Below are 14,964 nucleotides of genomic sequence, written 5' to 3'. Positions count from 1 at the left end.
GAAGAAAACAACATGAAAACAACTATAAGGAAATCCTCAAAGAAAAATGCTAATTGGACCCAAGCCCAATATGAATTCCTGGAAGAGTTAAAGAAGTAAGAGCAGAAGAGGAAAAAAATGAGAAAAGACATGAGAGTGATACAAGAAAATTCTGAAAAGAGAATTTACAGCTTAGCAAAAGAGGTGCAAAAAATATCAAAAAAAATAATACCTTAAAAAAAAAGATTTGGCCTAATGGTGAAAAAGAATAAAAATTCACTGAAGACAAGGACTCCTTAAAAAGCAGAATACGCCAAATGGGAAAACAGGTACAAAAACGCATTGAAGAAAATAATTCCTTAAAAATTAAAATTGGAGGCAGGGTAGAGCCAAGATGGCAGTCAGAAAGCAGCAACTTGCTTAAGCTCTCCCCCAGGTCCCTCCAAACCCCTATAAAAATGGCTGTGAACAAATTCTAGAGCTTCAGAACCCACAAAATATCAAAGAGAAGCAGTGGTCCATCCCAGGACACCCTGGATGGTCGCTAGGAACAGTCTACCACGCAGAGCTAGGAGCAGAGTGGAGCAGAGCCCAGTGTGAGGCATGCCAGGACCAACCAGACTGGGAGCCTGGCAGAACAGGCCATAGAGCCCTGAATCAGTGAACTGTGGCAGTTACCAGACTTCTCAACCCACAAACACCAAAGACAGCAGAGAAGATTAGTGGGAAAACCTGCTGGGACAGAGTTCGTGGTCGGCCGCCACCACCCCTGGGGTGGTGCAGCTCTGAGGCTGCTTCTAGAGCTACAGCTGCAGTTGCTTCTGGCCCCAGGCCCACCTGGTGGGAGGAATTAAGTGGCAGATTAGAGCAGGAGTGCAAAGCCTGCTTTGCACAGCCTCAATCTGGACCACAATCCTGGTTAGCAGTTCTTGGGGGAGAAGAAGTGCTGGTAAGGCAGAGCTTGCCATGTAGAAGTAGCTCTGAAAATAGTAGCACAGTCCCTCAAGCTTGGGACAAAGTACTCTATACTCTACAAGCACTCATACCCCAACAAAAAACTCAAGGGTCAAGTAGTTGGCTGGGAACATGAACAGGTAGCAAAAACGGTCTCAGATTCAGACTCAGACTTTGGAATCTTTCTTTGGTGACAAAGAAGACCAAAACACACAGCCAGAAGAAGTCAACAAAGTCAAAGAGCCTACATCAAAAGCCTCCAAGAAAAATATGAACTGGTCTCAGGCCATGGAAGGGCTCAAAAAGGATTTGGGACAGCAAGTAAGAGAAGTAGAGGAAAAATTGGGATGAGAAATGAGAGTGATACAAGAAAATCATGAAAAACAAATCACTTGCTGAAGGAGATCCAAAAAAAATGCTGAAGAAAACAACGGCTTAAAAGATAGACTAACTCAAATGGGAAAAGAGCTCCAAAAAGCCAATGAGGAGAAGAATGCCTTGAAAGTCAGAATTAGCCAAATGGAAAAGGAGGTCCAAAAGACCATTGAACAAAATACTACCTTAAAAATTAGATTGGAGCAAGTGGAAACTGGTCACTTTATGAGAAATCAAGATATTATAAAACAGAACCAAAGGAATGAAAAAGTGGAAGACAACGTGAAATATCTCATTGGAAAAACCACTGACCTGGAAAATAGATCCAGGAGACAGAATTTTAAAATTACTGGACTACCTGAAAGCCATGATCAAAAAAAGAGCCTAGATCTCATCTTTCAAGAAATTATCAAGGAGAAGTGCCCTGATATTCTAGAGCCAAAGGGTAAAACAGAAATTGAAAGAATCCAATGATCACCTTCTGAAAAAGATCCCAAAAAGAAAACTCCTAGGAATATTGTCGCCAAATTCCAGAGCTCCCAGATCAAGGAGAAAATACTGCAAGCAGCCAGAAAGAAACAATTTGAGTATTGTGGAAACACAATCAGGATAACACAAGATCTAGCAGCTTCTACCTTAAAGGATCGAAGAGCTTGGAATATGATATTCCGGAGGTCAATGGAGCTAGGATTAAAACCAAGAATCACCTACCCAGCAAAACTGAGTATCATGCTCCAAGGCAAAATATGGATTTTTGATAAAATAGAGGACTTTCAAGCTTTCTCAGTGAAAAGACCGGAGCTGAATAGAAAATTTGACTTTCAAACACAAGAATCAAGAGAAGCATGAAAAGGTAAACAAGAAAGAGAAATCATAAGGGACTTACTAAAGTTGAACTGTTTTGTTTACATTCCTACATGGAAAGATGATGTGTGTAATTCATGAAACCTCAGTATTAGGGTAATATATATAGATATATAGACAAAGGGCCCAGGGTGAGTTGAATATGAAAGGATGATATCTAAAAAAATAAAATCAAATTAAGGGATGAGAGAGGAATATATTGAGAGAGGGAGAAAGGGAGAGATAGAATGGGGTAAATTATCTCACATAAAAATGGCAAGAAAAAGCAGCTTGTTGGAAGGGAAGAGGGGGCAGGTGAGGGGGAATGAGTGAATCTTGCTCTCATCAGATTTGACTTGAGGAGGGAATAACATACACACTCAATTGGGTATCTTACTCCACAGGAAAGAAGGAGGAAGGAAATATAAAAGGGGGGATAATAGAAGGGAGGGCAGATAGGGGGAGGAGGTAATCAAAAGCAAACACTTTCAAAAAGGGACAGGGTCAAGGGAGAAAATTGAATAAGGGGAGACAGGATAGGAGGGAGCAAAATATAGTTAGTCTTTCACAACATGAGTATTGTGGAAGGGTTTTACATGATGATACACATGTGGCCTAGGTTGAATTGCTTGCCTTCTTACGGAGAGTGGGTGGGGAGGGAAGAGGGGAGAGAATTTGGAACTCAAAGTTTTAAAAGCAAATGTTCAAAAAAAAAGGTGTTTTCGCATACAACTGGGAAATAAGATATTCAGGCAATGGGGCATAGAAATCTATCTTGCCCGACAAGAAAGTAAGGGAAAAGAGGATGGGGGGGGAGTGGGGTGACAGAAGGGAGGGCTGACTGGGGAACAGGGTAATCAGAATACATGCCATCTTGGAGTAGGGGGGAGGGTAGAAATGGGCAAAAAATTTGTAATTGAAAATCTTGTGGAAATCAATGCTGAAAACTAAAAATATTAAATAAAAAATGTAGATACTGTAAAAAAAAAAAAGTAAAGGGGGCGGGGGAATACCAACACAGTGACCAGGATCCCCTTTTGGTCCTGAACATTTTTTCTGTCTTAACTCTTATAAGCAGTCTCCAGCTGATGATAACTAAAAAATCCCATGACTCAGACAACAATACTGACGGAATAATTTCAGAATTCTCTCCTAATCCTCCACCATTGACATTTCTTACACAGAGGAAAAGTAAAGCAGGGACTGGGATTCTGAGGCAAGGCTGCTTGTGCTGCTGGCTAAAGAGAAAGCAGGTCACCATTAACTAGCTAATCCTAATACTACAGCACAAAAGCTGTCTTCAATGGGGAGATAGTGGTGTTAGGAGAAAGAGGATTTCTAATTTGTCTGTCTTGCTCCACTGTTTTTGTAGCAACTGAGCAAATGAAGATTAAATTAGCTGTCATTTATGACTATACTTTGTTAAAGTTGAAATCGAGAGAATGACTTTATAAATTGGCATTTGAAGCCTAACAAAGCAAGGGCATTTAATGAACCAAAAGTGGGGAAATCCATTTGTTGGGCCAACATATAAACAAAGCTATCAATTAGGTCACAGTTATTTCCTAACAAGGCCTTTGTTTGATTTAGTTAGAGCAAACAAAACCATCTCCATCCTTCTTTATGGAGAAGTAGTCACTAGTGAAGCAAAATTCAATTATCACACCTTAAATACTTGCAATTACATGACTTTATTATGCCGTGTTGTTGGTTGGCCACTTTATTAGCATGCTCTACTCTCCTAGTCTCAACCTGGGCTTGCAAATATTAGCAGCCCTGGCTGCTTTACTCAAAAGGTTTAAAGTTAACTGTACTTAAAATAAGTGAAAAGGAGAACACATTTAGCTTAAGAAGATCTAGATTGATGTTAGGGGGGATTTTTTGTATGGGGGGGCACACATCTCCTAAATTACCTTAGCCTTATTTTATATACAATTATGTATATTAAGAGAAACAGGGTAGTTGGTTTGAATACCAAGAATACCTGAGATGAAGTCTAGCTTCTGATACCTACATATTGACCCTATGACTCTGGGCAAACCACTTAACTTTTCAGTTTAAGATTTATAATCTTTTATTTAAAGTGATTTAAAATTACTTTAAGATTATAAATAGCAGAAAAGGTACTGGCTTGTACTGGTTGAGGGAATTTCTTCATTTGATAGTTCCCTATCCCCATGAAATAGTCCCTATCCCTACCTACCCCTGGGAGAATGCTTCCCTGAGAGCACTGACTGTCCCAGTGCCTAGCACCTTGCTTGCACATAGTCAAAAAATGCTTGTTGATTGAGCCCTTCATAACCTAGTCTCTTCCTATCTTCCCAGTCTTCTTACATCTTACTCCCTTGACATGTTCACTTTGATCCAGTGATACCGACTTACTGGCTGTTCCTTAAACAAGACACTCCATCTCTCAGCTCTGGGCATTTTCACTGATTGCTCCCCCATGTGGAAAGTTCTCCCCACTCTGCACTGATTAGTTAGTGATCTCCCTGGTCCCAACTAAAGTCCCACCTTCTACAGGAAGGCTTCTCCAACCCCTTTTAATTCTAGTGCCTTCCTCTGTGATTATTTCCTATTTATCCTGCATATTGCTTGCTTTGTATATATTTGTTTTTACATTGTCTTCCCTATTAGACTGTAAGCTTCTTGAGGGCAGGGCCTGCCTTTTGCCTCTTTTGTATCCCCAGTGCCTAGTAGAGTGCCTGGCACATAATAGGGGTTTAATAAGCATTTATTGATACTGACTGAGTTAATCAAGCAAAAGTTTGACATCAGGGCAAAAGGGAGTCTTGAGGATTTTACCTAAGTTGGGGAACACCTGTGTCCTTGTGATCAGGTACATTACTGCTTGACTGTGTCACAGCTGAAGAAATAAATACACACGTGATGTCCTAAAAAATTAAAATTAGATATAGAGAACTGAGTCAAATTTATAAGAATACAAGTCAATCCCCAATTGATAAATGGTCAAAGGATATGAAAAGGTAGTTTTCAGAGAAAGTAATCAAAACTATCTATAGGCATATTAAAAATGCTCTTAATTACTATTGTTGTGAGAAATGCAAATTAAAACAACTCTGAGGTACCACATCACATCTTTCAGATTAGCTAACATAACAAAACACAAAAATAATAAATGGTAGAAAGGCTGTGGGAAAATTGGAACACTAATTGTTGGTGGAGTGGTGAAGTGATCCAACCATTCTGGAGAGCAATTTGGAACTATGTCCAAAGGGCTACAAAAATGTGCATACCCTTTGACCCAGCAATGCCACTTCTAGGGCTTTATCCCAAAGAGATCATAAAAAAGAGAAAAGAACCCACATGTACAAAAACATTTATAGCAGCTCTTTATTTATTTATTTATTTATTTATTTTTAGTTTACCACACATGGTTCTACATAGTTTTGAGTTCCAGATTTTCTCCCCTCCCTCCCCCCTCCCTCCCCAAGACGGCATGGAAGCTCATATAACTGTCATGTATAACTTCGCATTGAATTAATTTATGCACTAGTCAAGTTGTGGAGAAGAATTTTGACCAATGGAATGAATCATGAGAAAGAAGAAACAGAACCAAAAAAAAAAAAAAAACAACCCAAAAACAAAAACAAAAGAGAAGCAAAAAAGGCGAGCATGTAGTGCGCCTCGCTCTGTATTCAAACTTCACAGTTCTTTCTCTGGATGAAGATAGCATTCTCCATCGTGAGTCCCCTGGAGTTGTCCTTGCCCCTTAGGTTGCTGAGAAGAGCGCAGTACGTCAGGGTTGGTCCTCACGGAATCCATATATCTGTGGCTGTGCACAACGTTCTTCTGGCTCTGCTCCGCTCACTCAGCATTATGTCGTTTAGGTTTTTCCAGGTTGTTACAAAGTCTGCATCATCCCCATTTCTTATGGCACAGTAGTATTCCATCACCTTCATATACCACAGCTTGTTCAGCCATTCCCCAATTGATGGGCATCCCTTTGATTTCCAATTCTTGGCTACCACAAAAAGAGCTAGCAGCTCTTTTTTTTGGTGGCCAAGAATTGGAAATTGAAGGGGTGCCCATCAATTGAGGAATGGCTGAACAAGTTGTAGTATATGAATGTAATGGAACACTATTGTTCCATAAGAAATGATGAGCAGGCGGATTTCAGAAAAACCTGAAAAGACTTGAATGAACTGATACTGAGTGAAGTGAGCAGACCCAGGAGAACACAGCACACAGTAACAGTAACAATGTGTGATGACTGACTTTGTTAGACTTAGCTCTTCTGAGCAGTGCAGTGATCTAAGACAATTCCAAAGGACTCATGATGGAGCCAAAGAAAGCCAAAGAAAGAACTTTGGAGTCTGAATGCAGATTGAAGCAAACTATTTTCTGTCTTTTTTGTTGTTGTTGTTGTTGTTTCTCTCTCCTGGTTTTTTCCCTTTTGCTCGGATTCTTCTTTCACAGCATGACTGATGTGAAAACGTGTTTAATGTGATTGTACATGTATGGCCTATATCAGATTGCATGCTATCTTGGGGAAAGGGGAAGGGAGAAAAATTTAGAACTCAAAATCTTATAAAAGTGAATGCTAGAAACTGAAAACAAATTAATTTTAAAAAATTAAATACGGCTAGTGAAAGCTAATGACTCCATGAGACTTCGAGAAACAAAACAAAGTCAAAAAATGAAAAATAGAAGAAAATGTGAAATAACTCACTGGAAAAACAACTTACCTGGAAAACAGACTGAGGGGAGATAATTTAAAAATTATTGGACTACCTGAAAGCCATGATCAAAAACAGAAGAGCCTGGAAACATCATATTTCAAGAAATTATCAAAGAAAACTACCCTGATATCTTAAAGCCAGAGGATAAATTAGATATTGAAAGAACCCACCAATCGCCTCCTGAAAGAGATCCTCCCCCCAAAAAATTCCCAGGAATATTATAGCCAAATTCCAGAGTTCCCAGTTCAGAGAGAAAATACTGCAAGACACCAGGAAGAAACAATTCAAGTATTATGGAGCCACAATCAGGATCACACAAGATTTAGCAACTTCCACCTTAAAGGATCAGAGGGCTCAGAATATTATATTCTGGAAGACAAGAGAGCTCTATATGACATCTCTTCCAATACTTGAAGACAGCTATCATGTTGTCATTTCTCTTCTCCAGCCTAAATATGTGCAAAGGCATTCAGTAAATGAGAAGATTCCCCCCCTTCCCCCATTCGAATAGGCTTCAGGTGGGGCTCCAGGTGGGGCCAACCAAGAGGGGTCTGATTAGATCTTTGCTCCTAAGTAGGCTCCAAACCCCTAATTACTAGGTGCTAAGCCAAAGTGGGTGTGAAGCCCCCAGGGACCTAAGGGGAGTTGCTAAGACCAGAGCCAATGGTATGTGCCTAAGTTCTGGTTTATCAGATGACATTCTAGCTGACTGGACGACATTTAAGGATTGTATAAAAAGAGAAAACAGAGCTTGGGAAGGCTGACATGGCAGAAGCAGAAGAAGGAGGAGCAGTAGAAGCTGGAGGAGCAAAAGCTGAAGAAACTGAGAAGCTGAAGGAGCGGCAGAAGCTGGAGAGTGCTGAGCAGGGGCTTGGGACTCATGAGGGATCTTCTTACAGGAAGGCCCTAGCATTGGGGGAAGCACAAGCATGGCTTGGCTTGCTGCCATAATATTTTTCTGTAACCTCCTGGTTACTACTGTGAGATGGGCTTATTGGATCTGGAAGGTTTTGGCCATGATGTCGAATTGGGGGCATTGGTCCTTGGGTCTGCTACTTTGGAGCTTGAATAAATGCTTTTATTCCTCTGACTTCTACTTAGAGAATTCCTTATATCCTGCAATTCCAAACCATTCAGGCATGCTCATGATCTTCTTTGAAGTCACGAACTTTGCCTTAACGCTATAACATGTTCAGTTCCTTCCACCAATCCTAACATGTGGCCTTTCACCATCTTAGTTGCCTTTCTCTGGACATGTTCCAGTTTAGCAATGTCATTCTTAAACCAAGGTACACAGAACCGAACACAGGATTGCAAGTGAGGGCAAAGTGCAATGAGACTATGGCTCCCCTATTCTGAAAAGCTATGATCCTCTTAATACTGCTTAAGATCACATTCTCTTTTTTATTTACTACCTTCCACTGATACCTCATATTTTAGCTTGAGGTCCAATAAAATCCTAGATATTTTTTCAGATAGCAACTGCAGTCAAATAATGCCTCCTTCACCTTATCCTTGTGAAGTTGATTCTTTTTGTACCCAAGTACAAAATTTCACATTTATCCAAATTGAATTTCATCCTCTTAGATTCAGCCCAATGTTCTAGCCTGTCATGATCCTCTTGGATCTTGACTTTCATCTAGCATTGTAGCTATCCTTCCCAGCCTTGTGTCATCTGTCACTATAATTAATAGTGCCTTTACTACATACATCATTGATGAACATTTTAAACAGCATAGATTTTACTAGGGATGATTCATACTTCCAAGGCTACAGAACTACTGACGTCATGAGGTGATATAATCATGCTATTCTCTTCTGGGTGTTACATTTCTACTCTTCTCTGGGAATAGCATAATCCCTGCTAGACATCTCCACTGGTTTGTAGATGTGGTGTTGGCTATTGTTCTCTACCACCTGTTGGAATAGAGTAGTTAACAGGCTTCTCCCTGGTAAGGGAGGGATATCATCTTCATAACATAAAACCAAGAGAGCCACATCCAAGCCAGGCTATCAGAAGAACCCCGGAAGTTAAGATTGTTCTTTTCACAAGTAATCCATTTTCTTATTCAAAGTCACTGGTTCCATACAATAATTTGACTTGGGTTATAAAGTTCCTTTAAATTTCTGCAAAATCCCTGACTGTGCCTCTTCCAATCTATTTTGGGTATCCCTCCCCACCACCCTATCTTTGCTCCTGGAAGGCAAGCAAATTAAGCTAAAGCAGGAATAAAGAGCTAAGTAAAGCTGATACCTGTCTACCTTCCCCATAGGTCCCTTGTTTAAAATTCCTAAACCTTATCATACATGATCCTCCCGTAACAAAAGCACTGTTCTTTGTTTTGCATTCTTGCCAGCTGACAAACCTTGCTGGTTTCCCTACAGAGGCATACAGTTACACTGTTAGGACTGTGAATTGGTATAATCTGAAAAATATAGTAATAAAATAAAATATACTAAAAGTTTCAAAACCTTTGACCCTATGCTAGAGCTATATTGTAAGGATTTTATGTCTCCCACAAAGTTATGGTGAGTATCAAAATGAGAAAATAGATATAAAACACATTGTAAACTTTGAAGCACTATTTAAATGTGAGCAATTATTATCACCATGATTTTTATTATAAGTAGTAGCTGTAACAGAATAAAGCTCTGTTTATGAATCTTCGTAGCACCTTTATTTGTAATAGTGAAAAACAAACCACCCAACTATTGGGGCTGAATAAATTGTGCTATCTCAATGTAATAGAATATCACTGTGACATAAAGTAACAAATGTGAAAAATTTACCAACTTGGGGCAAGTCACTATTCTCACCAAATGGGTTTTTCATGAAACCATTCAATTCAATAAACACTTATTAAGCACCTACTAAGTGCCAGGCAGTGTGCTAAGCTGGGGGTACAAATGAGGGGCTTACAATCTAACGGGGAAAGACAACATACAAAAGGAAGCTGACAAAAGGGGCTGGGGGGTTTCTAGGGAGTACAAAGCACTGGGTCGTGTTATTCCATGGAGTTGAAGTCAAGCAAAGCAGCTGAGGAAAATAGAGTTGCCAGGAAGGTTGTGAGTCCTGTATAAGAGAATGATTAGATATTCATTTCCCTGAGACCGAATGACCCATCTGCCCTATTCCAGTGCTAGCTGTTGGCATGGACTGATCATAATTATCATCAAATCTATACTTCTGCCTTCCTAAAGCTGAATTCGTAGAGGTCCTAGACTGGCAAGTAATGTTAATATGTTACAAAAGGCAAATCTGTACCTAGGAATCTGTATAGTAGAAGTACTAGACAAAAAAAAAGTATTATCTCTGGGTTCATTTCTCTCCCATTATTTGAACTAGTTGTTGGAATATAGTATACAAAGTGTTCTTCACTTGAAATATATTTATGAGCCATTATTTGGGTCACACAATCTTTGCAGGACTAGCAGGTGGTATCTTTTACTTGGATTCCAATGTAATAAATATTTATCAGTCTCAACTTGCTCATCACAAAGTCCAACCAACTCATCTACGAGCAATAAGTGATTGTGCTAGACTGTCTTTACAGGACCCCCAAGTTCTGGGACTATTTTGTAAACAGGTAAGTTGGCCAGTCTCTCTAAAACTAGGTGTGGAGTGAGTTTCCATTGATCTAACTTGTGTGTTCCATGAACACCAACATTTCACAGTAAAACTGTCACCACACTGAAAGTCTCAACAATAAATTTGGGCATCATACCTTCAGTTATTTCTTTCACCATTTTTCTAGCTTAAATTTTTAGCTAGGTAATAAGCTTCCTTTAGCTTGCCTCTCAGCTGAGAGATGTACTGGTTATGAGTTCCTGCAGTATCTCCTTCTTCAGACATTCAAAACTAAAAGTTGATAATAGATAGGCATGGCTCATGCGCAAACTTCTTACTCTTGGTGAAGTTGTACACATGTATTAAGAAAGCCACATCTTCAACTCTGCTGAGATTTTAGTTATAGGGATGAATGTAAAATTTTGTACTAGAATACAAAAATTGACCTCACAGGAAAGAAAAGGTATGATTAGATAGCAGTTTGCTTGAAAAAAAATCTCAGCATTTCAGGTTATTTATTAGGTAGTAGTATGATGTGGCAGCCAAAAAACTAATGTGATCATGGGCTGCACTAAGGCAGTCATAGCTTCCAGGAATAAGGAGGTCATAGTTACTGTGTTCTCACTAGACCTCACTGGGAGTACTGTGTCTAGTTTTGGGTATCTTAGCCGCCACTGGGCTCCTTGCTCCTCAGGGAACAGATGCTTTGCTAGCTGCAAACCCAAATTCCAGAAAGATAGGATGTTGAGAAGCTCTTTAGATCTTCTGAACCCACAAGATCATAGGCTCTACTTCCTTTACCAGTAACTAAGCTACTGAATGGGAGATCTCCTTACACATCATTTCTCCCAGAAGCCGCATCCTCTCTCTGTATTAAGAGATGCCATTTTCTCCCTGTTGTCCTCCATGTGGAAATAGCATCTGGGACACTATGGGCATGGTCCAGACTGCCATTACAGATCATTGGTAACTTTTGAGAAAGTAGTTTCAGATAAGCAATGTCAGAAATAAGATTGCAAAAGACTAAAGAGAGAAGTGAAAATGGAGGCAGCAAGTGTTAGATAAGTTTTGCAAGGAATCTGGCTAAGAAAGAAAAAGAGATACTTGAAGGGAAGGTAGTGTCTAATGAAGATTTTCGAAGGATAGGAGAGAGTTGGACATGTTTGAAGGGCAGTAAGGAAGAAACCAGTTGATAGGTTAAAGATCTGAAACTGGAATGACTGACAATTCAATCTGTTAGGGGGAAAAATGGGGATTAAGTGCACATGTAGAAGGGTTGGCCTTTGCCAAGGGGAAAGGAGGAGACAGCAGAAGATGAAGTCAAAGGGTTTTGAAATTAAGAAAATGGGAGAAGAGGGAGCTCATACTGAATGGCCCCAGTATTTTAGTAATAAATTTTAGTAATTTAAGAGAAGAGGGAAGAAGAGGTGTGAAGAGCTTTAGGAGGGAAGAAAAAGTTGCAACAGCTTTTATGAGGAATGAGAAATCAATTAGGGAGGAATAAAAGGACTGCCTTAAAGCAGTGAGGGCCCAGTTGAGGTTGGATAACATGAATTCGTAACGGATCCAGGTAGGAAAACTCTTGAGTAGAAGTGGAGGAAGTAAATGGTGAGACTAATCCAGTGCTGAGATTTGATGAGAAATGAGTGATGACAGGACAGGGACAAGGGCTTGAAGAGCAAAGAACACTGTAGAGTTTAAATGGCTAACTATTGGGTTGAGAATGGAGAGGGAAGGCAGTAAAGTCAAATCAGGGTTCATGTCCTGAGAAAGTACTTGAAGGGTAGAAGGAATGGAAATCTTGATGACAGCAAAGAATGTATGTAAGAGGGAAAAAGCAGAGGGAGGGGTGGAATGATAGGAAATTATGGTCAGGCAGAGAGTTTCTAATTAGGGAAGCAGAACCCTTGTGAATAATGGCAAGATCTAGTGTCTATCATGTGTGGCTAAAGTGGTATGAAAAAACAAGTCATGGGACTTAGAAATTCGAGGGAATGGGAGGTCAGGAAGTTTAAAGAGCATCCACATGAATGCCCCATTATTCCCTATTCCCTAGAATAGGGAAAGGAGTTGGGGAAGAAGGGAATGTGTTAACCTGGGGCCGATCATGAAAAAGTACAATGAATAACCAGAGGTAGTGTACTACAGCTATCAAAATTATGAGGTAGAAAATTTTAATTGTGTAGATTTCCAAAGAGGGCAGGTCACTGAGTGAAGGAGACAGAAGGAAAGTATGGAGTGATAAAGGGAAGCAAGGAATATTCTGACCCTTCCTCCAGACCACTGAGTGTGTGTGTGTGTGTGTGTGTGTGTGTGTGTGTGTGTGTGTGTGTGTGACATACAGAGAGAGAGGAAGGACAATCAGTGCTGGAGAGGATAATCAGAGCTGAAGTGTCTCAGAAAGGAGCCAGGTCTTAACAAGGGCTTAAAAGATGGAAAGAGTACAAGAAAAGAAATGCAGGGAGAAGGGGAATTTGTTCAATATTAAAAGGGAATTCCAGAGGAAGGGGTGGGAAAGGTTGGACTAAGATATGAGTAGGGTCAGGTTGAGGACTAGTTGAATGAAAGAACATGAGGAAGGGGCAAGGGACAGTTTTCTTGGAAATGGCCACTAATTATTACAAGGATAAGGAGAGAAGCAAGACAAGCCATATGGTTAGCAGTGGGTGGAAGATAAGGAGAGAATTTCATAGTTTCTGTTGTAGGGGTACTGTAGAAATACCTGGGCTGGGGTTGGGTCTGTCCCTTTTCCCAGGAGAATAGTGGAGGTAGTGATGAGTTATTGGGAGGGAGAGGTTCCAAAAGCATTTTAATTGGTCTTCCTGCCTTAAGTCTCTCCCCATTCCAACCCATCCTCCACTTAACTGCCCAAGTGATTTTCCTAAAGTGGAGGTCTCACCATGTTACATACCCCACTCTTCAATAAACTCTAGTGGCTCCCTATTACCTCCAGGATCAAATGTAAAGTCCTCTGTTTGGCATTTAAAGGGCTATCCAACCTTCCTACCTTTACACCCCTTCATGAACAGACTTGCTGTTCTTCCAATGTACCACTGGAATCTCCTATCTCAATGTTTTTACACTAGATGTCTTCCATTTTAGCCTTCCCAGCTACTTACTTTTTCTGATTTCCTTAGAGTTTCAGCTAAAATCTGACCTGCAAGGGACTCTTCCCTCTACCCTTCCTTCCCAGCCACTAGAGCCTTTCCCTCAGAGATTACCTCCCATATACTCTATACATCACTTCTATGTGCTGTTAACATGTTGTCTCCCCCATTAAAATGGCATTTTTTCCCTATCCTATCCCTATTCAATCCATGAACATTTATTAAGCACCTACTATGTACCAAACACCGTGCTAAACACTGAGGATACAAAAAGAGGCAAAAGCCTGTCTCTGACCTCAAGGAGGCATGCATAATTTGGTGACTTTGTGTCCCTCCCAAAATAAAGTGAGTTCCTCGGGGAATGAACTATTTTTACCTTTCTTTATATCCCCTGATAGGTAGGATGCCTGGCATATAAGCACTTAATAATGCTTTTGGTTGACTGATTGAATGAAGATGTCCAGGAATCCTTCTACTGTCATTTGTAATGCTACCTTTGAGTTGATTAAAATACAAGTAGTCAGAGTAGAGAGTACTATTAGTAGTAAGTACTTAATGAAATTTTTATGTACTGGAGTACATTCTTCCTTCCAAAGAGGCTGGAGCCCTGCAGGATCACTGATCCAAGGCAGAGTAGAAACCTTGGAATCTTCTAGACCAACTCCTTCATTTTATGATGATCCAAGTGAGACTCAGAGTGACCCTTCCCAGCATCACACACGAGTGGTAAATAGAAGCAGAGGCTCAGCTCTGACTTAAAAATACAGCTTTTTCCATTATTCCACACTGTCTCTCTGCAAACGAAGTGCTTGCACTTTCAGTATACAGATATTTTATATTTATTAGGAATATTAGATGTATATATGTCTATATTAGTATACCATAGATATGGCATACAGAAGTCTATGTACTACATAGGCATATTTGTCTCTATATTTTACATATGTAGTACAACAGTATATGAGACAATTGTATTATATAACATTTAAGTGTGCAATAGCCCTATATAACATTATATATTGTTATATATTACATATATAACAATATACAAATTATATAATAGTACACAGATATAGCGCCTATGTATGCATGCAATATTTAGTATAAACATTTTTCGTGTAGAGATCTCAGGGCAATTTGTTAAAATCACATATAAATATCAAGTCATGAATTACAACGTCATCAACAAGTCCTCAGATATTGCTGGCTGAACAAGAGACTAAGTTCCAGCTCTGCTTCTACATTTTAAGACTTCTTTACTTTACCAGAAGTAGGGCACACTTCGTGTCCCGCGCCCCACCTTAATTCTTCAGTTTTTTATTTTGTTTATTCAAAATCTCCAGCCAATCTAGGTACGAGACTATAAGCAACCATATCCTAAACCCGGGCTTGGGGGAGGGGGACGTTCGCTCCGAACCGCAACATGAACCAGAAA

The sequence above is a fragment of the Trichosurus vulpecula genome, chromosome 4 (assembly GCF_011100635.1).
Source record: "Trichosurus vulpecula isolate mTriVul1 chromosome 4, mTriVul1.pri, whole genome shotgun sequence".
Classification (NCBI taxonomy): domain Eukaryota; kingdom Metazoa; phylum Chordata; class Mammalia; order Diprotodontia; family Phalangeridae; genus Trichosurus; species Trichosurus vulpecula.
Note: the sequence above shows the minus strand (reverse complement) of the source record.